General features: G+C 36.7%; 1 long non-coding RNA gene and 1 other non-coding gene across 2 annotated transcripts; one reads left to right on the forward strand and one right to left on the reverse strand.

Annotated features, from left to right (window-relative positions):
- Positions 1–6513: 6513 nt before the first annotated feature.
- Positions 6514–8029, reverse strand: LOC140877725 (uncharacterized). Its single transcript, XR_012149302.1, has 4 exons — positions 7846–8029; positions 7554–7678; positions 7105–7230; positions 6514–6636 (listed from the first exon to the last, which is right to left on the reverse strand). It is a non-coding gene; the product is annotated as an uncharacterized lncRNA (long non-coding RNA).
- A 14775-nt stretch (positions 8030–22804) lies between these two features.
- LOC140885941 (small nucleolar RNA R71) lies at positions 22805–22915 on the forward strand. The gene has a single exon (XR_012151352.1). It is a non-coding gene; the product is annotated as a small nucleolar RNA R71 (small nucleolar RNA).
- The last annotated feature ends 4784 nt before the right edge of the window (positions 22916–27699 follow it).

The raw sequence follows: 27699 nt of genomic DNA on the forward strand, positions 1-27699 counted from the left end.
TTCACCGATATACAATTTTTTTTTGAAGCTTTAATCGCGTGTACGGGCTTCGGGACGACGGATCTCCAAAATAACTCAAAAAAACTTGAAGCTTTCGGCTATGGGCTGGTTTGCTGTTGGAAAATGATGGGGAAGGTGATGATAGAAATGGGGTGTCGGCTAAGAGGAAATAGACGTGAGATTAGGTAGGAGTTTAGGGTATAAATTTTAAAATAATTAAGGGTAATCACATAAATCAAGCTAATTAATTTATTATACCCTAAAATACATTCAAAACTCGTAATAAAAAAATATAAATCTGATAAAAATTCCCAAATCCCAAAATAATAAAATAAGGGATTTTAAAAGGTCCTAAAAAGTCATTAAAATGCTTTATTTTGGAGAAAAATAGAATACTATATATCTATAAATATTAATACCATTATTTTCATGAAATAATACCTCAAAATAATATTTTAAGGCTTACAAAAATCTCATAAAATATTTTGGATGATAATCCAACATCTCGTCCATCCACGGTACCGTCTACGCAATAAAATAAATTATTTACTCAAAAATCTAAAAATTCAATAACTACGGGTTAAATGCTAAAATAAACTTTAAACCATGCACATAATTAACATAATATCACATAAATATCATTTAAACCAAATATTAAATTTTAAATAATTATTTTTTCTAATTATGCATGCGAATTCACGTTGGAAAAATACTGGGTGCTACAATTCTTCCCTCCAAAAAAATTTCGTCCTCGAAATAAAATTACTTATCCAAACAACTCCGGATAGCAAGTCCTCATGTCGGCCTCGGTCTCCCAAGTAGCTTCCTCCTCAGAGTGATTCAGCCACTAGACCTTGACCATCGATATGACCAGCGTCCTAATCCTCCGCTCCTCCCTAGCCAAAATCTGAACTGGCCTCTCCTCGAAAGCTAGCTCTGGCGTCAACTGTAGGACTCATAATCCAGAAAATGTGACGGATTTGAGATTTATCTCCGAAGCATTGATACATGGAACACGTTGTGCACTGCTGCGAGACCTGGTGGTAGTGCCAAACGGTAGGAAAACATGCCAACTCTCTCCAAAATCTCGAATGAACCAATATATCTCGGATTGAGCTTGCCTCCGACCAAAGCGCATCACACCCTTCATAGGTGACACTTTCAGAAACACATGGTCACCAACAGCGAACTCAAGATCTCGTCGCCGTGTGTCAACATAACTCTTCTGACGACTCTGAGCAGTCCTCATACGATCACGAATCTGAGTAACAACATCTGCAGTCTGCTGCACTATCTCGGGACCAAGTAGAACTCTCTCTCCAACTTCATCCCAGTGCACGGGAGATCTGCATCTCCTCCCATAGAGAGCCGCATAAGGAGCCATGCCTATAGACGCCTGATAACTGTTGTTATAGGTGAACTCCACTAACATCTCAATTCCCAAGAGCCCTAGAAATCAATGACACAAGCCCTCAATAGATCTTCGAGAACCTGGATCACTCTCTCAGATTGGCCATCTGTTTGGGGATGAAAAGCTGTGCTGACTGGTAGCCTAGTCCCCAATGCTATGTGAAGACTCTTCCAAAATGACGATGTGAACCTCGGATCTTTGTCTGACACAATAGACATTGGTATGCCATGCAGTATAAAATTTTCTTGATATAAAGCTCTGCATATTGGGTCAAAGTAAAGATAGTCCTCACCGGTAAGAAATGAGCTGACTTGGTGAGTCGATCAACAATCACCCAAATCATTGTACAACCTCTGGCACTCCTTGGAAGACCTACCACAAAATCCATCGTGATGTTCTCCCACTTCCATTCCGAAATGGGAAGAGGTCTAAGCAAACCTGTTGGACGCTGATGCTCTGCTTTGACTTGCTGACAAGTCAAACACTCTAACACAAATCTTCCAATGTCTCTCTTCATTCCAGGCCACCAATACAAAGGCTGCAAATCTTGATAAATCTTCGTACTTCTGGGATGAATAGAGTACAGAGATGTGTGAGCCTCTGTCAAGATCTCTGTCCTCAACTGATCGATGTTCGGTACCCACATCCGGCCTCGATACTGAACAATACCATCTACGACAGTATAAAAAAGACTGCCCTTGGCCTCGTCCCTCTGCCTCATAAGCTGTAACTGCTCATCAGCTGGCTGTACACCTCTGATCCGATCTCAAATAGTCGGCTGCACTGTCAATACTGCTAAACTCGGTGCATGCCCGCCCGAGTAGACCTCCAACACAAACCCCTGAATCTCCCTCTGAAGTGGCAACTGCACTGATAAACAAGATACCACTGATGTCTTTCGACTCAAAGCATCGGTCACTACATTAGCCTTACCCGGATGGTAGCTAATGTCATAGTCATAATTCTTCACGAGTTATAGCCATCGGTGTTGCCTCATGTTCAACTCCTTCTGGTGAAGAATTACTTGAGGCTCTTGTGACCGGTGAAAATCTTACACTTCTCGCCATACAGATAGTGTCTCCACATTTTCAATGCAAACACAACTGCTGCAAACTCCAGATCATGTGTCAGATAATTCTGCTCATGAATCTTTAGCTGTCTCGATGCATAAGCAATCACTCTATAACACTGCATAAGTACGGCGCCTAAACACAGCTTAGACGCATCGGTGTACACCACTAACTCCTCGTGTGCTACAGGCATCGCTAACACTGGTGCAGAAGTAAGTGCCTCCTTCAACTGATCGAAGCTCCTCTGACAATCCGGACTCAACACAAACTTTGCATTCTTCTTGGTCAAGGATGTCAAGGGCACTGCAATAGAGGAAAATCCCTTGATAAAATTCCTGTAGTATCTGGCCATACCCAAGAAACTGCGAATCTCTGATGCGTTCTTTGGAGTCCCCCAGTTTTTGCACTGCCTCAACCTTAGACTGATCCACTGCTATCCCATCTCTAGAAACAACATGGCCAAGAAATGCTACCTGCTCAAGCCAAAACTCACACTTGCTGAACTTTGCATACAATCGATGCTCCCTCAGAGTTTGAAAAGCTATCTGCAAGTGCTGTCTATGCTCCTCTAAGATCCTGGAGTAGATCAATATGTAATCAATAAATACTATGATGAACTGATCGAGATATGGCTGAAATACACGGTTCATGAGATCCATGAAGATTGCTAGAGCATTAGTCAATCCGAATGGCATCACTAGGAACTCGTAATGCCCATATCGTGTCCGGAAAGCAGTCTTGGACACATCAGAATCTCTGATCCTCAACTGATGGTATCCAGATCGCATATCAATCTTGGAGAATACCAAAGCTCCCTGCAACTGATCAAATAAGTACTCTATCCTCGGCAGTGGGTACTTATTCTTCACTATAACCCTGTTGAGCTCTCGGTAGTCAATACACAGCCTCATGCTGTCATCCTTCTTCTTCACAAATAACACTAACGCTCCCCAAGGAGAAAAACTAGGGCGAATAAAGCCTTTTTTTCCAATAACTCCTGAATCTGCTCCTTCAGCTCTTTCATCTCAGTAGGAGCAAGTCGGTACGGTGCCTTAGAGATAGGAACAATATCTGGCATCAACCCAATACTGATCTCCACTTCTCTAGCTGGTGGAATTCCTACAACGTCATTCGGAAAGACATCCTGGAAGTCACAAACAAATTCTATCTCTGACAAAGATCTGGTAGGCGGTTCAGACACTGCCACAACACTGGCAAGAAACCCCTGGCAACCCCTCCGTAATAATTTCCTCGCATGCACAAAAGATGACATGCGAAGCATTGCTGCTCTGGGATGCAAAGAAAATAAACGGGTCACCCTCAGAAGGTTTCATTGATACTGTCCTCCGCCGAAAATCAATCAAAACTTCATTGTCTATCAGCCAGTCCATGCCCAATATCAGATCAAAACCTGTCATCGGTAATACAACTAGATGGACTTTGATTGTATGCCCCTGCAACTCCAATTACAGGCCTCTGATGACATTAGCGGTAGTGAGAATCCCTCCTGATGTCATGGTGATAACATAACTTGTGGTAGCAACCTCGGGTGTGATACCTACCCGCCTGATAAACTCTTGTGAGAGAAACGAATGCGTAGCTCCAGAATCTAGCAACGCAAACGTAGAGTTACCCCTAACTAAAATCCTCCCTGCACGTAGAAGATTTCCATGCAGATGCACCCAAATCTTAAATTACTTAATTTCACACCTATGGACTACTCGTCTCCGAGACATATTGCATCACCACACATTCCTCACGTAAATCACAATGCATAACTAAGTATTTTAAAACTTTCATAATATAAAACCTTAAACTATGAACACATTCTCCTAATAAAATATTAAAACATTTAAAACTTACAGACCGGTAGTGTGGCTTCTGAGCTCCACGTAACAGACTAGTCACCCTCCAAGCACTACAAGAAAAAAGGGATACGACAACGAATATAATCCGTTGTCGTAGGGGTCAAAAAACCGTTGTACTTTTAGGTGTTGTCGAAAATATAACATATAACAACGGTTTATATCCGTTGTGGATTCCAACATATGACAACGGATATGCAACAGTTAATATCTGTTGTCGTACACACTATTTGACCACGGTTTATAACCGTTGTCTTAAGTAGGTGTACGACAACAGTTCTGCAACAGTTTAAATCCGTTGTCTTTTGAGACTTATGACAACAGTTTTGCAACAGGTTAAATCCGTTGTCGTTTCTTAAATAAAAATAAAAAAAATTAATATACAAATTTTCAATATTATAAATCAATCAAAATTTAAAATTTTCAAAATAAAATTTAATATACAATTTTTCAGTATTACAAAACATCATATCAAAACAACAAACTTTACAATGGAATCCTGAAACTTCGCAGTTCATTCTTTGCTAAACACGTACAAGACACTTCACCTTAAAAGCATCGAAAAGATTTCTCAGGAATCTGCTTGGTTGCACGGTATGCATGTATTAGCCGCCTCCGTTGCCTTGAATATCTCATCTTTATGTGTAGCTTCAACCGTGTCTCTCTTCTCTTTTGCTGTGTGTATTAGTGCCGCCTTGTTTTTCACACTTTCTGCATAATATTCCTTCTTCTCTAGTTTTTCCTGTAGTTTAAAAGTCTGGCTCAACATTTTATATTTATAACTTTCAAATTTTGTTCAGGATTTCATGTAAACCAAAAGTGATGATCATGAATAGCTTTATAGCCAAAATATTTACATTAGAACACACGCGAATTTGAAGATATATGCAAACAAGCAAATCGAAGTTGAATGTTTTTACCTCAAGTTTTCTTAATTGGGCGTCAAAAGATGTCTTCTTGGTGTTCTCCCATGAAGATATATCTGCTACCTCCTATTGAGCCCTGTTCCATCACACTAAATTGTGATCACAATCTCAAACAGATCCAAGTAATTTCATACAAAAAAAATTTACATAAATCGCTCAAAGCAAGAATTCACCCCATCGGAATCCATTCTTTCCCATATTTCATAGCTGAAACACGAGTTCATACAATTTTTCACAAGAAATTTAGAAGTGATATCCGGAAAAATCACAGACTTACTTGTTCTCCACTTTGCTTTTTTTAATTTTCCTCCCAAGCCTACGACAACTTCTTGTCACCTTCGAATTTCGCAAGAGCAATATCTGTAAAATATTTCAGACACAAGTCATTCTCATTTTAATCTACAAAAATTCACTTGTTCCTTCAATAAATAAAACCATGACACCTATTAGCACTTCTCTGATCAAAAGCATAACTTTAAGAGCTATGATTTTTTCCTCTACTTCCAAAGAATCACCTCTAACATATAGCACAAGTAAGATTATATAGTTATTCAGAACAGGATCAACATTTAAGACTTATGTTTTTTTTCCTCTACTACTAATTCAAAAGAGGCAATCCTTAATTATGATTTTTTGCAAGTTGCCTATAAAAGTTAACATAATTAATTCAACAGAAATTCGGTTGGCAGATCAGAAGTTTGGGTCTATAAAAGAGAATGCTCCAGATAAAAAACGGGATATACCGATAGTCAATAGCCTGTTTAATGAGTGAGATCAATCTTGTTCTAACTAAATCATAAGCACTCAAGAAGCCACTATGAATCAACAGATTTAAGAAGCAATTGCATGCTAATAACCGTGGGTCCAATAAATGCAGTTGCCAAACTGAAGCTAACAACCTAAATAGTACCTATACTTCTTGCTTAAAATCACCACCTAACCTTTCAGGATTTATCCTGTAGAAGCGTACAGAAGATAAGAAATATTAACTTTAAGCAGGCATCCAAATATAGTGCTTCTAAAGGCATCATCTTCATCGGAAATTTCTTGGGTAAGTGCTTCACATTTATTTACAACAGGTTCATGTTAATGGATTGAAGAGAAGCATTTGCCACAATAAATACATGATTGAAAGAAAAGAAAGCAGGATTTTTTTTTAAATCGATGCATTACCCCGCAGGAACTAGCATCAAATCTATCCTCAGATCCTTCCAGCTTGTATGGATGGAAAAAATGTCAGCACATCAGCAAGGAAAACAGACAATACTTGGTGTACTGATCGGCAAAATAGCAAACCTACTTGTTCTGTTCCCCTGAAAGCTATTATCAATCTTTTTTGTTCTGGGATCTCGCCAAATTGCTACCTGCATCCCTTATAAAGTACATGATCACTAAAAAGCCTAAAAAGCACCTTTACTTGGTGAATATAACATCATTACCAAATTTGAAAAATTGATGAAGGCAATAACTAAAGACACGCTATATTGTGCATCTGCATACTATCATGAAAATATAATAATGTTCCTAAAAGCACAAAAACATAACCATAAAATTCTTGTAGGTAGGAAAACAGACGGAAAGATACTCCATTGAAAATTATCTCAGGCGGGAATAGATATGTCTAAATGAAAAGAAACATCTATCGTTCCTGGGAAAGAAGAAACTAAATGTTAAAACCCGAACGAAACCGGATGCCGAGTTGGTAATAGCTTACCATGTTGCGGTGTAGACATCATAAAATTTATCATACGCCTTATTAAAACGGTAATGACAAACTAAAATATCTCTAATACCCAAGTTAGAACCTATACAAGACTTCGAAGGGTATATACCTTCATTACTGGACAGTTCAATGCCTTTACAGCCTCCACAATTGCTTTTCCAGTTGGATGAAGGGTATTGAATTCAACTCCAGCAGCCAAATTCATAATATCAGCTTCAGACAACTTATGTAGATTCTAAAATTAATCGACAAGTTAAAACATCATAACAAAGAAAAAACCTACAAGTAAATGAAACAGGTTTAGCATTTAGAAAGTGGTGTTTCACTCAACAAAAATACAACATAAATTTTACATCTCAAATCACTAGGAGAGAAAGAAAATCAAGAAACAAATTTAAATTCACAAAATTTATCTACTAATTTCACCACTGTCTAAAGATTAAAGTGCATACAAAAAAAAAAGAAATAAAGACAAAGATACTAACAGATCATCGACTCCAAAAATGGGAAGCGATAATTATCAGAAAAAAAAACACAAGAAAAATAGTAAATCGTCACCTCAATACCAGCAAGCAGAAATCACACAGATTCACTGGACAATTCAATGCCTTTGCAGCCTCTGCAATTTCTTTTCCACAATTATACAGATCTAATGCATAATAGCCACAATACAACAGAAGGTTCTGAAGAAAAATGCATTTAAAAAAAATTATTCATAAATATGTAAACATGATAACAAATTAAAATTTACTTTTCAGCCAATGTCTTCAACTGGGTGTATTCCTAAAAATTAAATTAAAAGATTTCACTCAAAGGTCGTATTTATGTAACAAGCTAAGTCATCTAGTACCTGAACATAAGTATTGGTGTAAGGGTTGGAGATATGGAGAGGGATCCAACAGGTTTCGTCCATGAATTCTTTGTATCTACTCCCATCTTCCTTCAAGGGCGAAGCAGCCACCACAGAGGCAGTGTAGATAAGCCTTCTCACTGTTCCTGATCCGATACAAAGACTTGTAGTGCTCTTAGTTGAATCAACAATCACATCCACCGTATTGTCGTGCTGTCCAAATCAATCATATATATATATATATATATATATATATATAATTTTCTGCTTGAAACAAATTAAATGGGATATTGAAATATATAAATCAAAAATTAAAGGAAAGACCTTGAATCCCGTAGAGTGGAGCAATGGTGTCGCAACATGGAAAACAAACTCACAACTTGAATCGCTTCCTCGAATTTCTCCAGTTTATAAAGATCAGCCACAAAAGGATTCAATCTTGTGGCTGCCCCATGAAAACTCTTCAAGATTTCTATCTTAGGATCATAATCTATTCATCATCCTTTGGCAGTATAAGGTGACAAAAACTATTCATAGCATAAGAATAGAAGTAGAGCTTCTGAAATTACAAGAACAAGAAACTAAGACGACATAAACTGGCAGGATCAAAGTTCAAAGCAATCAAAACTAATCCCAGGAAATAATACTATATATTATACATTTAGCAGCCAACAATGATTGGTCAGTCCAACTAAATAGCGTGTGCTTTAATTCAAATATCTACCAACAAATCTAGCACAATGAAGCAATTAAAAAGCAGGGGAAATATCAAGTTGAAACAAGCAACAACTTAATGATATTCAGATTTTTATGTCATTAGATAAAAAGATAACAGCAAGTACTATGCTAAAAGGTGTTATCTTAACCTCACTTGTTGGGAAAAAAATAGCACACACCACTGGGGTCCAAATTGAAAAAATTTACATAATGTAAAGAAAATAATCAAAATGATCTTGGGGAATTTGAAGCAAGTTTAAACTTAAAAACTAAATAAAACATACGAATCGCCTGATGTTCAACACAGAGTCAATCGCTATTTTATTTGCTTTCTCTGTTGCTTCAATGGCTGCTCTACATTTTGCTTTCTCCATCTCTGAAAGTGCCAGGGCAGTCTCTTGAGCCAGCTAGCCATGCCTGCTCGATACGACTCATTTCACCTTGCTTCAGCTGCTGAAGTTCTGCAGCCTAATTAATTAAATTTTCCCTTCGTTTATTGTTTCTTCAAGGACTGTCCAAATAATCATATGACAGAGGCAGGGTAAAAGGAAACGAATCCAAAGAAACAAACATAAAATAAGATTATATGAAGTTAAGAATCAAGTATAACTTTTCGCATTTGCTGCATTATTTTGTCTTACTTTTTCCCCATAATTCTCTATTTCCCTTTATTCAGGTTCCTCCCTAAACAGCCCATACATTTTCAGCCTTTGCCTTTCTTTGGAACTCTCCCTGTGTAGCCCCAACATTTTCTTGAGCCGCAAAGCATTTGTCAACTAAAAATCTACCATATGATAATCGGGTAGCCACTTACTGAAGAGACGAAATCGAATTTCATTAAGAGCTGAAGTTCTCTAAAAAAACTACAAGAAAATCACCTTTTTTTAGGAGTCTTCATAGCTCAAATACTCTCTGGCCAGATTTTCAAAGTGATTTGCATAAAACTTGAATGTTTCCTGGGAGAAAAAGATCAAGAAAACTTGAATGCTCCTGTCCTACAAGATCTGCAATGTAAGATACATGAAATAAGACAAGCTCAAGGGGCAGAGAGGAGATAGAAAAGATGGGATTCCACAACAGCTCAAGCTGTTGAACCCCAGCCATTCTTTCAATCTCTTCTTCCTACTCATCGTAGGATCGACACCATCCATTCTCTCTCTGCACAAATCCAGTATAGTTCTCGCCCCTCTCTGTATCTCTATCTTCAATTTTTCACATCAATAAGAAATTTCACATAAAAAAAACCTCGATATTTAAGTTGTGACAAAAATGCAGTCTCGACTAGACAAGTAATTTCACATCAAAATAAAGCATAGCAACAAAATAGTTTGAAGTTTCGTGGAGTACCTGCCAAACTCTGACGCTACTCTGCTATGGCATGGTTTTTTAATCCATTCACATTCACAACAAAATTGGCAGGAAGAGATCGAAAAAATATAGAGAAAACTGAGAGGCCTCAAATATATGTCGTTGGAATCATTTTTCCTCTGCCTAGCTTGAGTTTCCTCTTCTTATTGACATTTAAATACCACGCGACCAGAAAAATTCATGCTAGAGTTCCTTAAAAGATTCCATAAAAGAACGAAAAGTATAAATGAGAAGAAAATTAAAAGCACTAACTTCTCGCAACTAACAGGGGCCGAATTTGAAGATTCGGGTCGACATTCCTTGATACATTGGCGTCAACACGATGGTTATGACAACCCAAGCGTACTATTACCCAAACATTTAAGGGGCAATTCTACAACCTTCAAGCGCAGACAGGAGGGGGAATTCAAGGGGGGGGGGGGCGCGGTGAATGGAAGGGAGGTAGTGGGTGGAGATGGGTGGGTTGTATTTGAGCTCGAGTGGAGGAAATGGAAGGAGCGGAGCGGAGAAGAGGGGCGGGGCGGAGAAGAGTGGCGTGAGCTCTGAGGGCAAGGGCGACTAGGGTTGGGTTTTGGAGAGAAGAGTGAGTTAGCTGTGAGAGTGAGAGAAAGGAATTAGGAACGTGTATTTCTTAAAATTAAAATGAAAATAAAATTAAAATGAAACCACAACGGATTGAGTAAATTGTGGTCTTAGATGACATAAATCAACACAAAATAACAACGGATATAAACAACCGTTGTCGTATAACATCAAATACACGTTCATAGACAACAGTTATTAAAAACCGTTGTCGTAGGAAAAAAAACCCGCTCATAGACAACGGTTATTTAAAACCGTTGTCTTTTACCTATTAAAGACAACGATTTTTAAAAATCCGTTGTCTTTGAGCGGGTTTTTTGGACATATGACAATGGTTTTAAATAAAACTGTTGTAAAAGAGTAAAAGACAACGGTTTTTTCTAAAAACCGTTGTCTTTATAGTGTTGTGTATGACTATATTTGTTGTAGTGAAGGAGTGTGCTTTGATACCAAATGAAACGACTCGATCTAATAAAATGCTAGATTTTTTTTATAATAATAAATAATAATGATATTGATAATAATAATAATAATAATAATAATAATAATAATAATAATAATAATAATAATAATAATAATACATATATGCCCATACATATATGTATAAATACTTAAATAACATTTAATTAAAAACATGACAAATAACTTAAATAAATATTGTAACAGCCAACAATAAAATAAAATCCAAAACATCAATAAACTCACTATGCATGCATGATAAAACTAATATTTTAAAACCACCATAAAAATGTAAATGCAGAAAACTTGTTTAAAAGAACTGATAAAATTTCATGACATAAAAGCAATGATAGCATCGGTCACAGGTGTTGTCTGCGTGTGAACTCTTAGGCACTCACCGCCGGTCGGAGCAACCGTGTCATCAACTATATTATCATACTCACCTGCACCATGTAAGCATAGTGAGCCTAGAGGCCCAACATGTTTTATCTCATAATAACAAGGTTTAAAAATCATGCTACCACATAATCATACTAATACATATAATTTGCGTGAACATGCATGCATGATTTTGAAATTAATGCATCATAAACATTTGTCATCATCACTCCATACATATAACATAACTAATCATACATAGCATAATTGAGCAAGTCATCGGCATAAACGGTCTATGGTCATATACATGAATGTGACTAATAACTGTACCGACTGATCTGTCGAAAGAACCAACGTACATGGCGATGAATAATTACCTCTATGCTGGTAGTAAACTACCTCTGTAATGGTGGTAAACTACCTCTGTGCTGCTAGTAAACTACCTCTATGCACTAGTAGTTTACCACCTCTGTGCTGTTACATCACTCCAATTTCCATCAAAAATATTTTTCATGCTCAATTCTCAATCATAAACACATCTTAAAAATATTTCATGTATGCATACACTTCAAATATGTCTGTAATATATATTTAATTAATTTTCATAATATACATATACTTATACTTAAAATAATCTTCATGCATAAAATAAATTGAATATATATTTCGGACTTAGTTATTTTTCATGGGATTGTACAGACTGCAGGTCCCCTACTTAAGCCCATAAATTCTATGACTGTCCTATTAACTTAATTTATGCCCAAATATCATGACTAAGTCCAATTATCATAATTAAGCCCAATAACATATTCAAGCCCAAATCTTAAACTCATGGCCCAATAACTAGCCAAGCCCAATATAATCACTGATTGACCCAAACATTCATAGACTGACCCGATAATTTTCATTAGCCCCATGCCCATAAAAACTTAGTGGGTTCACTTAACTAATTATTTAAGCCCAAAACATGATAATTTAATTGCCTAAATAATTGACTAATCTAAATTGGCCCATTAAATAACTTATACTAATAATTAACTTAAATTAAAAATACTCGAGCCCAACCAACACAACCCGGACCTGGACCCAACCAACTTGACTCATCATCATTTAGAACCAACCCGGACCCAAAACCGAGCCCGGCCCAATGAAAACTCAATGGGCCGAAGGGCACGTACATGACCTGCACCTTTGTGCAGGTCACGGCTATGAGCAGCAGGTCTTTATGGCCTGCTGCCGGCCAGCTCCGGCATCCCACCGGCCGAAGCTCCGCCGCTCAGACGTATCCCACGTTTGGGCGGTTCCAACGATACCAAACCCAGCCTCAACCGCTCACCACATAGCCCAGCCGCACCTCGCTTCCGGGAATCCCGAACTGCAAAAATCTGCTAAGCCGTAAGAGAAGAAGCTTCGGTCCTAGCCATCTCTAGCCTTAACCACCGAACCAACCCAAGCCTAGGGACCCTAAGGCTCTCCTCTGAACCTTGTACCAGCATCCCGCCCCTTCCCATGCCATGAAAACGTGAGATGCAATCAAAACAAGCCACGAACATGTGTTATTTAGAAATAAAATTCAAGATCTCGCATGCACTTGAAAATATCAGTATAAACCATGATATATCTGCCATAAAATGTGTAAGTAGCTTATATGGTGTTGAAGAAGAGAATTCGGCATGCCTTCCACCAATATACAAATTTGTTTTGAAGCTTTAATCGCGTGTACGGGCTCCGGGACGACGCATCTCCAAAATAACTCAAAAAAACTTGAATATTTCGGCTATGGGGATGGTTTACTGTTGGATAATTATGGGGAAGGTGATGACAAAAGTGGAAATAGACGTGAGATTAGGTAGGAGTTTAGGGTATAAATTTTAAAATAATTAAGGGTAATCACATAAATCAAGCTAATTAATTTATTATACCCTAAAATAAATTTAAAAATCATAATAAAAAAATATAAATCTGATAAAAATTCCCAAATCCCGAAATAATAAAATAAGAGATTTTAAATGGTCCTAAAAAGTCATTAAAATGCTTTATTTTGGAGAAAAATAGAATACTATATATCTATAAATATTAATACCATTATTTTCATGAAATAATACCTCAAAATAATATTTTAAGGCTTATAAAAATCTCATAAAATATTTTGGATGATAATCCAATATCTCGTCCGTCCACGGTACCGTCTACGTGATAAAATAAATTATTTACTCAAAAATCTAAAAATTCAATAACTACGGGTTAAATGCTAAAATAAACTTTAAATCATGCACATAATTTACATAATATCACATAAATATCATTTAACACAAATATTAAATTTTAAATAATTATTTTTTAAATTATGCATGCGAATTTACGTAGAAAAAATACTGGGTGCTACACATGACAAATGAATATGGAAAATATTAAATCATACATCATGTCACATACTAATATCACATAAATGCAACATATAAACATGTATACTCGCTGGCAATCTCAGTCAATGTGTACGTACCTCTAAGCTAGTTCGAGTCTAGTAGACCCTAGGTTCCAAGCCTATAATCAAAAGTTCACGGTATCACTACATAAGTTCTATAAGCCTTAACTACGATAATAATAGATACTCCCAAAACTTAATAAGATTCTCGGACCATACCTTCATCCGTAGTAAACCCTTTGAAGTCGCTCGTTCTGGAGGACTATAACAACACCTTTGTTATTCCTGAACCTCTCTATTAATCGATATTTCCCTCAAGTGTATACCTCACACTATATATATAACTGAAAAAGGAAATTCAGAAATCGATGTGAAGTTTTGATCATGAAGACCCCTATTTATAGGCAAAATCTCGGCCACGATCGGAGCTTTTGTTCCGGAATCGGAGCGTCCAAACTTCTGCATGTGTGACACGTGGAGATCGGAGCGTCCGAACTCGAGATCCCGTCCGATCTGATGACTAATCGACACTTGTCAAAACTCGTGGTTTAGTCATCGTGCATTGCTGGACGGAGAAGATCGAACCGTCCGTTCTTGGATCGAAGCGTTCGATCTTGCCTTTCTTTCGAAGTAAACAACTTCATTTCAGAGCTTCCGATCTTGCAGGGTTCGGAGCATCCGATCTGGGTTCGGACCGTCCTATCCTGTCCAAACTTTGGAAGTCCAATTATTGCATATGAAGCCCGATTAAGCCCTTGAATTGTTTAAATAGTAACCCTTAATTATGTTTATCATATTATTATCTTAAAATGGACTCTGGGTTACTACAGCTGTCAATACTGGTGCAGTCACCAATCGTTCTCTCAAAAGTTCAAACGCATGCAGAAAATTAGCATCAAAGTTAAATGGTGCTTCTTTCATTAATAAGGAGGATAAAGGTTTTGCAATTTTTGAAAAATCCTTTATGAACCGCCGATAAAAAATCGGCATGGCCTAGAAAACTTCTAACTTCCTTAATCATCGTCGGTGGAGGCAAGTTTTGAATGACTTGCACTTTAGCCTTGTCCACCTCGATCCCTTGCTTAGAAATTCAATGTCCCAGCACAATCCCTTCTTTGACCATAAAATTGCATTTCTCCCAATTCAGCACCAAATTCATCTCCTTGCATCTCACCAAAACAATATTCAGATTATTCAGACAAACATCAAAAGACTGACCAAAAATTGGGAAATCATCCATAAATATTTCTAAAATATTTTCAACCATATCATGGAATATCGTAGTCATGCACCTCTGAAAAGTATCAGGAGCATTGCACAGACCAAAAGGCATACGTCTATAATCTAAAGTACCACAGGGGCAAGTAAAAGTGGTTTATTCTGATCTTCAGGTGCAATTGCAATCTGGTTATACCCCGAGTACCCATCTAAAAAACAATAAAATTCATACCCCACAAGTCTTTCCAACATTTGATCAATGAGGGGAGGGAAAAATGGTCTTTACGAGTTGCGTCATTTAGTTTCCTATGGTTTATGCACACACGCCACCCCTAATTGTCCTAGTAGGTATCAATTCATTTTGATCATTTTTATCACAGTTATACCCCCATTTTTTGGCACACATTGAATAGGACTTACCCACGCACTGTTAGATATTGGATAGATGATACCTGCATCCAGAAGTTTTATGGTTTCAGCCTTCACTACCTCTTGCATCTTAGGGTTGAGTCGTCTTTGAGGTTGGACCAATGGATTTATTTTTTCCTCCATTAAGATCTTGTGCATGCAGATGGAGGGATTTATTCCTTTGATATATGTTACCTTCCATGCGTACGCACTCTTGTGATTTTTGAGAACCGTCATAAGCTTGGCCTCCATGGTATCTGTCAAAGAAGAAGAAATAATGGCAGGTAAGTTATTATTATCTCCCAAAAATACATACTTCAAATGAGGAGTTAAGGGTTTCAATTCAAGTAGTGTGGTTCTTCGAGGATTGATTTTTGGAGGACTAAATTCTTCCTGTCGCCTAAGACTTCAAGTCTAAGCCTGCCTCCTCTCCTCAAAGATTGGTTCTCATTCAAATATATAGTCATCTCTTCTTTTCCTTCATGGATGTCATCCTCTTGTAGTGCAGCTTCCAATGGTTCTTGCAGTGTATCCTACACAAAATTGTAAACAAGTGAATCAACAACATCAATCTGAAAACATTCCTCATCAACCTGTGAACACTTAAGTGCATTAAAAACATCGAAGGCTATTTTTTCATCCCCCACTCTTAGAAGCAATTCTTCCTTTTGGACATCAATGAGTGCTTTTCCTATTGCTAGGAAAGGTCTTCCTAAAATAAGCGACATGTCCAAATCTTCCTCCATATCAAGTGCCACAAAATCCATCAGAAATATGAATTTGTCTTCTTTCACCAACACACCCTCTATTATTCCCCTTGGATATTTGATTGATCTATCAGCCAGTTGAAACGACATCCTTGTAGATTTTGGTTCTCCCAATCCCAGTTTCCTAAAGACAGAATACGACATCAAATTTATGCTAGCACCTAAATCACACAAAGATTTTTGAAATTTCATATCACTAATCATTCAAGGGATAAAAAAACTCTCTAGATCTTTTTGCTTTGGCGGTATCTTGTTCTGAACCAGTGCTGAGAAGTTTTCTATCAAACTGACCAATACGTGCTCCTCTAATTTTCTCTTGTTGAAGAGGATATCCTTCAAGAAATTTGCATAACTGGGCATTTGCATCAATTCATCGGCAAACAGGATGTTGATATTCAACTTCTTGAACACCTCTGAAACTTTGAGAATTGAGCATCTAAATTGGCCTTCTTGAGGGCTACAGGAAAAGGTGGTGGAATAACAACATTTGACTGTGACGTGGGTGGTGGTGTAGAATAAGAGGACTTAACTTTTGTTTTCTCCGGTACAGCAACAACTTTTATCTCTTGTGGTTCTTGTCTCTTGGTCTCCACTTTCTTTCCACTTCTTAATTCAATTTCCTTCACCTGCTCTTTTGGGTTCTTTTTTGTGTCACTTGGCAAGGTACCAGGCTCTCTACTGGACAATGCTTTTGCCAACTGCCTTAATTGATTCTCCAAATTCTTTATCGATGCATCCTGATTCTGCATTCTGGTCACGGTGGATGATATAAACTTTTGCATCATCTGCTCTAGGCTCGACTTCTCTTCTTGATGCTGCTTACCATGATTCTGATTTCCATACGACCTATTATTATGTCCTCCCCATGAGAAGTTCGGATGTTGTTTCCACCCTGTATTATACGTGTTCGATAAAGGATCATTCCTAAGGAGGTTTTGATTTCCTACTTGGTTTACCATAATTCCCTCCGGATAGAATGGATTTCCAATCTGATAGTCTTTAGTGAAATGTTCAGCACCACACTTTTAACACCACACTTCTTGGATGCGCATTGCAGAGTTTCCCAAACTTAAGTCATCAATATTTTTATTCATAACCTCAAGCTATGCTGCCACTGAAGTAAATGCATCTACGTGATGAATCCCCGTTGATTTACGCATTGCATTTCTCTCAGATTGAGGGTCATAACCACTAAATGCCATCTTCTCAATCAACTCGTAGCCATCCTTTGGGGATTTTCGTAACAGATTGCCACCTGCAGCTACATCTAACATGGTGTGATTAGCGTGAGGAAGACCATAGTAAAAAGTTTGTACCACAAGCCACTCGGGTAATTTGTGGTGTGGGAATCTCCTCAACAGATCCTTATAGTGTTCCCATGCCTCATAGAGTGATTCTTGTTCACCTTGAGCAAATGTTGTGATATCTGTTCTTAGCTTCATTGACTTGGATGGCGGGAAGTATTTGGTGAGGAAAGCTTTTGCCAGATCATCCCATGTAGTAATTGAACCTGCAGGTAAATTTTTTAGGCATGCTTTAGCCTTATTTCTTAGTGAAAAAGGAAACAACCACAAGCGAATAGCGTCAACAGAAATGTAGTAGCCCGGTTCCATTTTACAAGATTAAGTGATTTTAAAAATGTTATAAAATGACATATAATTTTAAAAGTGTCAAAACATGTTTAAGGATTCATTATTTGGTGAAAATAAGTGGATAATCAGATCCGGAATGTCCAAAAATGGTAGGAAAGGTCTCGAAGGTCTCAAAACAGACCAAAAACAGCCAAACGAGTTCGGAAGGACCAGACCCGAACGTTGCGTCCGAACCCAAACGGACGCAACGATCCGGACCAGAACGTTGCTTCCGATCTAACAAATGTTGCGTCCATTCTGTTGGCTGGACAGGTGTCGACGAGATCATGACACGTGGTTGGATGGTGCAAGAACGTTGCGTCCATTCTGCTGGCAGGACATATGTCAACAAGATCATTACACGTGGTTGGATGGTGCAGAACGTTGCGTCCGTTCACCAGAACGTTGCGTCCGTTCTTCGTCTATAAATATGAGCGAGATTTGCTCATTTTTAGTCGTTCAGAATCCTCTCCTTTGCCCATATGGCTCTATTTTAGGGTCTTTTGGGTACTCTTATTTTAGAGTTGGAGTAGGAAGTATATATTTTAGTATAGTCAGACAGTGTTTGACATAGTAGCGGACAGAGTCCGTAGTGGTGGCCAGGCGGCGGAGCTCTAGCGAGGCATCTAGGAGTCATAGCTAGGCTATGCCCAAGCTCTGGGCATGCGTCAACAGCGGGCTGACGACGGACGAAGGTATGGCTTTGGTTCCCTATAGAAAATAGGGAGTATGCCATAGTTTAATTAAGGCTTTTAGAGCCTAGTAGGTGATGTTTGGAATGCTAGGTAATCCATGAGTTATTTATGTTGTAGTGATGCATGGTAGGCTTGGACCTAGGAGGAAAGCTTCTAGGATCTGCCTTGGTAAGGTACGGAAGTATTTTTAGAAATATCCAGATTGAGTATGCATGTATTATGTGTTTGCATGGATTATATGATTGCATGTTTTATATGCCTTTATATACAGCATGTCATGACTGTATGTTGCATACATGAGCATATTGAGTCTTTATCTTAGAGGTATCCCGTAGTAGGGTGCTCACCCTACGAGTATGTGAATGGTTGGATACGTAAGTTGCTACAACTTATATTGTAATTCACCCAAGTGTAGGTTGTCTGCAAGTAATATACTCGTGAGTACGAGATCGATCCACGGAGAGGATGCTGTAAGTTTAATTTTAGCATGATATATTATAGATGGAAATATTATTATGAAACTTCAAATACACAAATTATAAAATTGTCAAGGTTTCAAAGGTTCATTGTTGGTTTATTTAAGATTGCTTAATAAAAATAAATAAAAGAAACTAAAATAAGAATAAACATAAAAGAACAATGAAATATTTAAACAAGTATATCATATAATAAAGTTCCCACTATATTAATATCAGATTAACCGATATTTAATACATGGTACCCATAATATATATATAAATGCATAAATATAAATTGACATAAAAGTAAATGTTAGATCAAATCACAATATTTCATTTAGAACAACCGGCAGAGCCACGCTATCGTCTAAATAAAATATATGACTTTATGTTAGATGCGATAAAGTAAATGTTAGTTGCGGAAAAATAAATGTTATATGCGAGAAAGTAAATGTTAGTTGCGGAAAAGTAAATGTTAGTTGCGATAAAGTAAAAGTTAGATGCGAGAAAGTAAATGTTAGTTCAAATCACAATATATTTTAGAACAACCGACAGTGTCACGCTATCGTCTAAATAAAATATATGACTTTATTATAAATATATACTTATATTTATAGTATATAATTATTGTAGTATTTATTGTATCATATTTGACAACAAATCAAGGTAACCACATTCAAGGTACCAAGCATTTGATGTAAATAGATAACAACAAATCTTCCCAAATTATACCTACAAATAAGGATCAATTAGAAAAACAAAATAGAAATAGAAAAAAGAGAAGAATATACAAAATATAAACAATCTTACTTGACCAACAATGAAACCTTTTCACCTTGACATAAAAATATTTATCTTGTCATGAACATGAAACTCAAGATTAAGGATAAAATAAATTTTATACTTGAACTTGAGAAATATGCACACTCAAACTTTTATTCTCACGCACACAATATTTATTTTACAAATGAGGACTTCTCTACACTCTTACACACTACAAAGCTTATACAACACATCTATTTATAGGCTAAATGAGAGAAAGAGTCCAAGACTCATTAAATGTTGAATAGTAAAGTTGGTGGGTGGTTATCTCCTTGAATGTCAATACCTTGACCCAATGTTAATTGGAATTTTTGATGCCATAGACCACCGATTCAGCCTCTCCATTCAACATAGAACACGTAGGATATTTTGTGTAGATGTGTTTGGACATATAATTCACCTCTTTTGGGTAAAAGGTGAAATATTTATGATATTTTTACTACAAGCTGGTCATAGTAAAAGTAAATCTGTCTTCTTTTTTATGTTTGATTATTTTGATCATCTTAATGAGGTTTTTGGAATTTCTTGTCTTCTACAAAGTTGAAGATGCCTCTTTTGTAATTCTACAGGATTTGAGATTACTCCAATATGACCTTTGTAGCTTGAGTAATTTTATTTTTATCAAACCTGCGCAAAACATAAAATACAACATTTTTAGTAAAATATTTAAATATAAACACATAACACAAAAATAATACAACTTCATAATTTTAATGAAACTTTAATTTTAAAACACACTTTTAAACATATAAATAATTACAAATTTTAAGTTTCATCACACCTCCAAACCGGCTAATTACTAGTCCCTTAGTAATAAAATATCATAAAATATCATAAAATATCATAAAATCACAAGTTAGATTTTTATTCCTTAATATATATATTCAAATTTGCAAACTTTTGAATTTTAAAACATACTTGTGAGGAGATCATATGCTTATTTATAAATCTTATTATCAACTAATATATTAATATATAATTGGATGGGTTATACATATATATTACACACAATATCAAAATATTAAATATATATAATTTTTTTATATAAATATTTTCTAAAAACTTTGAGAATAATATAATTAAAATGATAATAGAAATCATTTTCATAACATGTATAATATCAGAAATCTTAATGTAAAAGTCTCAACTCCATATTCTCTCGGGTTAAAATATTTCATATATAGCTATTTTTCACTCATGGAGTTGGAAGAAAATTATACACTCATTGAAAATGGTTAATATGTAAAGCAGACAATCAAATAACCTAATATTGAAAATAAGATAGGATAATTTACAAAGAATAAACCCATTTTATTTTTGTTTCTCTTTTTTTTTTTCATTTTTTTTATGAACTTGGCTGCGAAGTTGTTTTTACATGACCAAATACCTCCAATAAACTATAAATATGTAACACTTTTTTTTTCTTTTTTATTTTTTTTTCTTTTTTTTTTCAAAGTTTATTTATTTATTTATGAGATAAATCTATTAAGAATTTACCATGAAAATTATAGTAGAGATATTAATACTCTATATCTTTACAATCAAACTTCAAACAATTTTGCAGCCAATTTTGTATGCACATTTTTTTATATAATTTTTTTTTCAAAATGGGTTTAATCTAGCAATCAACCATTTCTTAATAATCAATAAAAGCTTATAAGTTGTTTTCTCAATTCTCACCTCTCACTCACAAAATTTATGTGAGTATATATTGCACTTTTACAAATTAATTCCTTCAATTATACATGTTATTATTCATTCAATCAATATCACTTTAACTATATAATCATAAAAGTTTTCAAAAATATGTTATTTGAAAACACACAATTATATATTATTTATAACTTATATCCCATCAATTATATATTTTCTATTAAATTGATAAAAAGAAGTGTAAACAAACATATATACAAAAGACTTCATTTTCTTAGTAGTTTGCAATTTAAATATATACAGAATATTAAAATCTAATCTATTGTGATAAGATGATAAATAAAAACTAATGCGTGTCAGGAGTTTTTGATTCCTTACACAGCCATTAAAAAAGAAAAATAAATATTATTATAGCAATACTTTTTTTTTATTTTTTAAAATTTTAATAATTTTTTTGTTAGAGATAAACTCTCCCCCAAACCTGAATATGACATTGTTTTTAATTTTTTTTAAAGAAAAATAAATAGTACATGATGAAAGAGATATCACCTGCAATTATTGAAGATGAGGAACAAACACAAACCATTTCATGACATGTTGAATCAATGATCCAGTTTTCTTTTCTTACTGGTTGGTTGAGATGGAAATTTTCCTTTTTCATGAATATTAAGTGCAGATGCAAATTTTGCAAGAGTTTCTTTCAAATCATTCATAGATTGAATGTTTTGAATATTGATAGACTCTTGCTTTTGAATGTATGCATGAATTTCATCTTCAAAATGTTTTCTTGGAGGTGGGATATAAGGAGCATAACCTTGATGATTTTGGTTATTTTGAAAAGGTTGTTGTGAAGGTTGTGCATTATTATCGTTCCTCCAACTAAAATTGGGATGATTTCTCCAACCAGGATTATATGTTTGTGAAAAAGGATCTAATGTTGGATTTTAAAATTGTTAACATAATTGGCTTGTTCATGGAGACATTCTTTAAATGAAGCAAAGTAGGACAATTTTTTGTAAGATGATCATGTGTGTCACATATATGACAAACAATTTCTTGAACATTTTTTAATTGATCACTCTTTTTCATTTCTAATGACTCGATTTTTCTTGCTAAAGATGCAAGTTTAGCTTGAATATCTACATCATCTTTAAGATGATAAATACCACCCCCATTTGTTGAATTATTGGTTTTACTTGGTGGTTCAATTGAGCCTATATTATCCCAATTTTGAGCATTTTCTGCTAATGACTCCAAATATTCTATAGCTTCATTTGGGTTTTTATCTTCAAAAGTTCCATTACACATGAATTCTATCATTTGCCTATCTTTAGGTATTAAACCTTCATAAAAGTGAGAAACTATTCTCCATATTTCAAAACCATGATGTGGGCATGTATTAAGTAACTCTTTATATCTATCCCAACATTGATAAAATGTTTCCCCTTGTTTTTGAGAAAAAGTTACAATTTGTCTTTTAAAAGAGTTTGTTCTATGGGAAGGGAAAAACTTTTTTAGAAATTGTTGTTGCATTTCTTCCCATGATCTTATTGAACTTGATCTCAAATTTTGCAACCATGTTTTAGCTTTATCTTTTAAAGAAAAAAGGAAAAGCTTTAATCGAACAATATCCATGCTACAATTTTGATCATTATAAGTGTTGCAAACCTCCTCAAATTCTCTTAAATGCAAATATGGATTTTCAGATTCTAGGCCATGAAAATTTGGTAAAAGTTGAATGATTTGAGGTTTAAAATTGAAATTAGATGCATCAGGAGGAAAGACTAAACAAGATGGTGTATGTAACACCCGAAAATTTTAATACGTAAATTCACATGCATAATTAGGGAAAATAATTATTTAAAAATTTATATTTGGGTTAAATGATATTTATGTGTTATTATGTGAATTATATGCATGATTTAAATTTATTTTATCATTTAACCCGCAGTTATGGTATTTTTGGATTTTTGAGAATATTTATTATTTTGATCGCGTAGACGGGACCGTGGACGGACGAGATACCAAAATTCTTAGCCAAAAATATTTTATGAGTTTATGAGCCTTAAAATCTTATTTTAAGGTATTTTGTCAAGAAAATTTTAGTATTTAATTATATATTTATTTAAGAGTTGATTTTTAGCCAAAATAAGTCATTTTAATGACTTTTATTAATTTTTAAAAATACTATAAATTAGTATTTCGGGATTTTTGATTAGTTATCATATTAGTAGGTATTTTTAAGAGTTTAAAATGTTATATTTTATGATTATATTATCTACCTAATAAATTTATACCAATTATTGACCTATATCTATCCAAAATAAAACACTCCCTACCCTACGTTGTCTCCCTTAGCCGCCTTCAACCCTCTCCTACCCTCACCATCAGATTTTCAGAATTTCTTCAACCTCCATAGCCGATTCTTCAAGGATTTTTGGTGGTTTTTCATTCGTTCGTCGTCCCGGAGCCCCGAATACGCAATAGTCCTCGTGTTTAATTTAAAAGGCATGTCTAAAAATTTTATTTGGCCACCATATAAGCTATTAATCATGCATGACGTGTTTTATATCAGACTTTTCATGGAAATTTAGAGTTTATGCATGTATGCTTTGTATTGATGCATGTTCTTGCTTGTTTGGGTCATGATTCACGTTTTTGCCAAGCATGGTACGGTCCAGGGCTGAGGGCTCGAGTCAGAGGGGTCCCAGGGTGCCTTAGGGTCGAGTTTGTTCAGAGTTTTAAGGTTTCATAGGCTGGAAATGAGCTATTCACTTCTGATGCACACAGACGCGCAGGTTAGGGCTTTGGGAAGAGAGGGGTCGTTCTCCTTCCTCAGGCCATGGATTTGTGCGTGGTTTGTTGGGTTTAAAAGATTTAGATGTTGGCTAAAATTGAGAAGTGGTTTCACGGTCTTTGGTTGTCGGACGAAGCCGCACGAATGAAAGTTTGGCGACTGCTCAGTCTGCGCGCGAGGAGGAGGAAGGCGTCTGGTGCAGAGCTTCGTTCTCACTCCTCGGGCCATGGTTTGGCCTGATTCTTGTTGTGTTAGAACCCCCTAGATGTGGTCTATCCATGGGCGGTGGTTCTCCGGCCAGGGGCGGCCGGAGCAGGGCGGCAGCAGCCATGGAATGGCTGCTGCTCGCCCAGCCGAGAAGAGAAGGAGAGGGGTGATCGGGTTTGGGGTTTGGGGGGGTTGCTGGGTCGGGTTATGGGTCAGGGTTGAGTGCTGGGTCGGGTCAGGTATTCATGGGTCGGGTGAAGTCGGTCCGGGTCCGGGTTAGGTGGGCCGGGCTTGAGTATTTTAATTTTTAAATGTTTAATGTTTTAATTGGTTTTTGAGCCAATTAATTAGAAATAAAATTATTTGGACCTCCAAATAATTTTATTTGGGCCTTAAATAATTTATTTAAGTTAGCACAATGATTTTCATGACATTTGTAACGACCCACTGTATCAAGACGGGTCTTTTCAGCGTGTTTATGTCCTCACTCACACGCACCCTGAGAAACTTCCCAGGGGGTCACCCATCCTATAATTGTCCCAAGTCAAGCACGCTTAACTTTGGAGTTCTTATGTGATGAGCTTCCGAAAAGAAGATGCACCTTCTTGATATGAGCAGTACATATGAAATCTTTTAAACCCTCCTCAACTATGTAGTCTCATACCTACACAGTCTCAGAATCCCCTCTCATTCCGGCACGGGATCGGTTCATTCATGTCTCCCTCCGCCTAGAAGCCTACCAGGAGCCGCTCATTGTCCGTGCAACCTCTTGGCACCGGCGATCACTCCCTGCCTCCTCAGCCCCGGGCGTCACATACCCACCAGCTTCCGCTTGGTTCGTCCCCGAACCATACCGTACTAAGAGAGGTCGGCTCTGATACCATTTAGACCTCACCCCAAACCATGTATTGAGGAGGGAGAACGAAGCCTTCTCCCTCAGAACCCAAATCTGCGCGATCTGGTGCACTAGAGGAGAAGTGCTTCGTTTCAGACCATCCATGGACAAAACCAACAGGACCACTCGACCACAAGGACCCTAAGACATGCCCTCAGATGTTGATTAGCCGCCTGGACCTTTACCATGCATAAAAAACGTGATCATACTCATGAAAGATCAAGCAAAACATGAGAAAAAGGAAAGAAAAATACCATCTGCATATAAGTCTGAACAACAAACATATATACCACAAACTTTCTGCTGTAAAAACCAAAATAATAGCTTATATGGTTTTGAGAAAAGAATTAAACATGCCTTTCGTAATTTTCCTTGAATAACACGCGATTGCGGGAGCACCGGGATGAAGAACGAGCGACCAAACTTCTAAATTTCTTGAAGGAACGTCTATGGGATCTTGGGGGTTTTTGGATCGTGAGAATGGAGGAGGGAGACGGCTGATGGGGTTTGGAATAGATTAGGGAGTGTTTTAGGTTTAAATTTTAGGTAGATAATATATTAATAGTAGATATTACTCAAAATAAAGATATTATACCTTAAGCAAAATCTTTAAAAACTCTTAAAAATAATAATAATCTGATACTAAAAACCATTATCCCGAAATTAAGACTTAAGAGATTTTTAAATATTAATAAAAGTCAATAAAATGACTTATTTTGGCCAAAAATAAATTATTAAATAAATATATAACTAAATACTAAAATTTTCTTGACAAAATACATTAAAATAATATTTTAAGACTCATAAAACTCATAAAATATTTTTGGCTCAAAAGTTGGTATATTGTCCGTCCACGGTCCCGTCTACGCGATCAAATAACTTATTTACTCAAAAATCTAAAAATACAATAATTACGGGTTAAATGCTAAAATAAATTTTAAATCATGCATATAATTCACATAATAACACATAAATGTCATTTAAACCAAATATAAATTTTTAAATAATTATTTTCCCTAATTATGCATGCGAATTTACGTATTAAAATTTTCGGGTGTTACAATTCTAGTCAATTCAATGTCCGCTATGCTGTGGTAATAAAAAATCCAGTCAAGCATGCTTAACTTTGGAATTCTTATGTGATGAGCTTTCGAAAAGAATATGCACCTTCTTGATATGAGTGTACATATCAAATCTTTTGTACCTCTCATTTCGGTGTGGGATCGGTTCATTCATGTCACCCGTCGCCCATTCTTTGGTGGGGTTTCCATCTTTCAGGTATTAACCACCCATATTGCGGACCATGTACCGCCCTAGGACTTTTTTGGCTCCGGGTGTCACATGCCCACCAGCTTCCGCTTGGTTCGTCCCCGAACCACACCGTACTGGGAGAGGCCAGTCTCTGATACCATTTGTAACAACTCACTGTATCAAGACGGGTCTTTTCAGCGTGCTTATGTCCTCACTCACACGCACCCTGAGAAACTTCCCAGGGGGTCACCCATCCTATAATTGCCCCAAGTCAAGCACGCTTAACTTTGGAATTCTTATGTGATGAGCTTCCGAAAAGAAGATGCACCTTCTTGATATGAGTGTACATATCAAATCTTTTGTACCTCTCATTTCGGTGTGGGATCGGTTCATTCATATCACCCGTCGCCCATTCTTTGGTGGGGTTTCCATCTTTCAGGTATTAACCACCCATATTGCGGACCATGTACCGCCCTAGGACTTTTTTGGCTTCGGGTGTCACATCCATGTGACGCCCGGGGCTGAAGAGGCAGGGAGTGATCGCCGGTGCCAAGAGGTTGCACGGACAATGAGCGGCTCCTGGTAGGCTTCTAGGCGGAGGGAGACATGAATGAACCGATCCCATGCCGGAATGAGAGGGATTCTGAGACTGTGTAGGTATGGGACTACATGGTTGAGGAGGGCTTAAAAGATTTCATATGTACTATTCATATCAAGAAGGTGCATCTTCTTTTCGGAAGCTCATCACATAAGAACTCAAAAGTTAAGCGTGCTTGACTTGGGGAAATTATAGGATGGGTGACCCCCTGGGAAGTTTCTCAGGGTGCGTGTGAGTGAGGACATAAGCATGCTGAAAAGACCCGTCTTGATACAGTGGGGCGTTACAAATGGTATCAAAGCCGACCTCTCTTAGTACGGTATGGTTCGGGGACGAACCAAGCGGAAGCTGGTGGGCACGTGACGCCCGGGGCTGAAGAGGCAGGGAGTGATCGCCGGTGCCAAGAGGTTGCACGGACAATGAGCGGCTCCTGGTAGGCTTCTAGGCAGAAGGAGACATGAATGAACCGATCCCATGCCGGAATGAGAGGGATTCTGAGACTGTGTAGGTATGGGACTACATGGT

Source organism: Henckelia pumila, chromosome 2 (genome assembly GCF_033568475.1).
Source record: "Henckelia pumila isolate YLH828 chromosome 2, ASM3356847v2, whole genome shotgun sequence".
Taxonomy (NCBI): Eukaryota; Viridiplantae; Streptophyta; class Magnoliopsida; order Lamiales; family Gesneriaceae; genus Henckelia; species Henckelia pumila.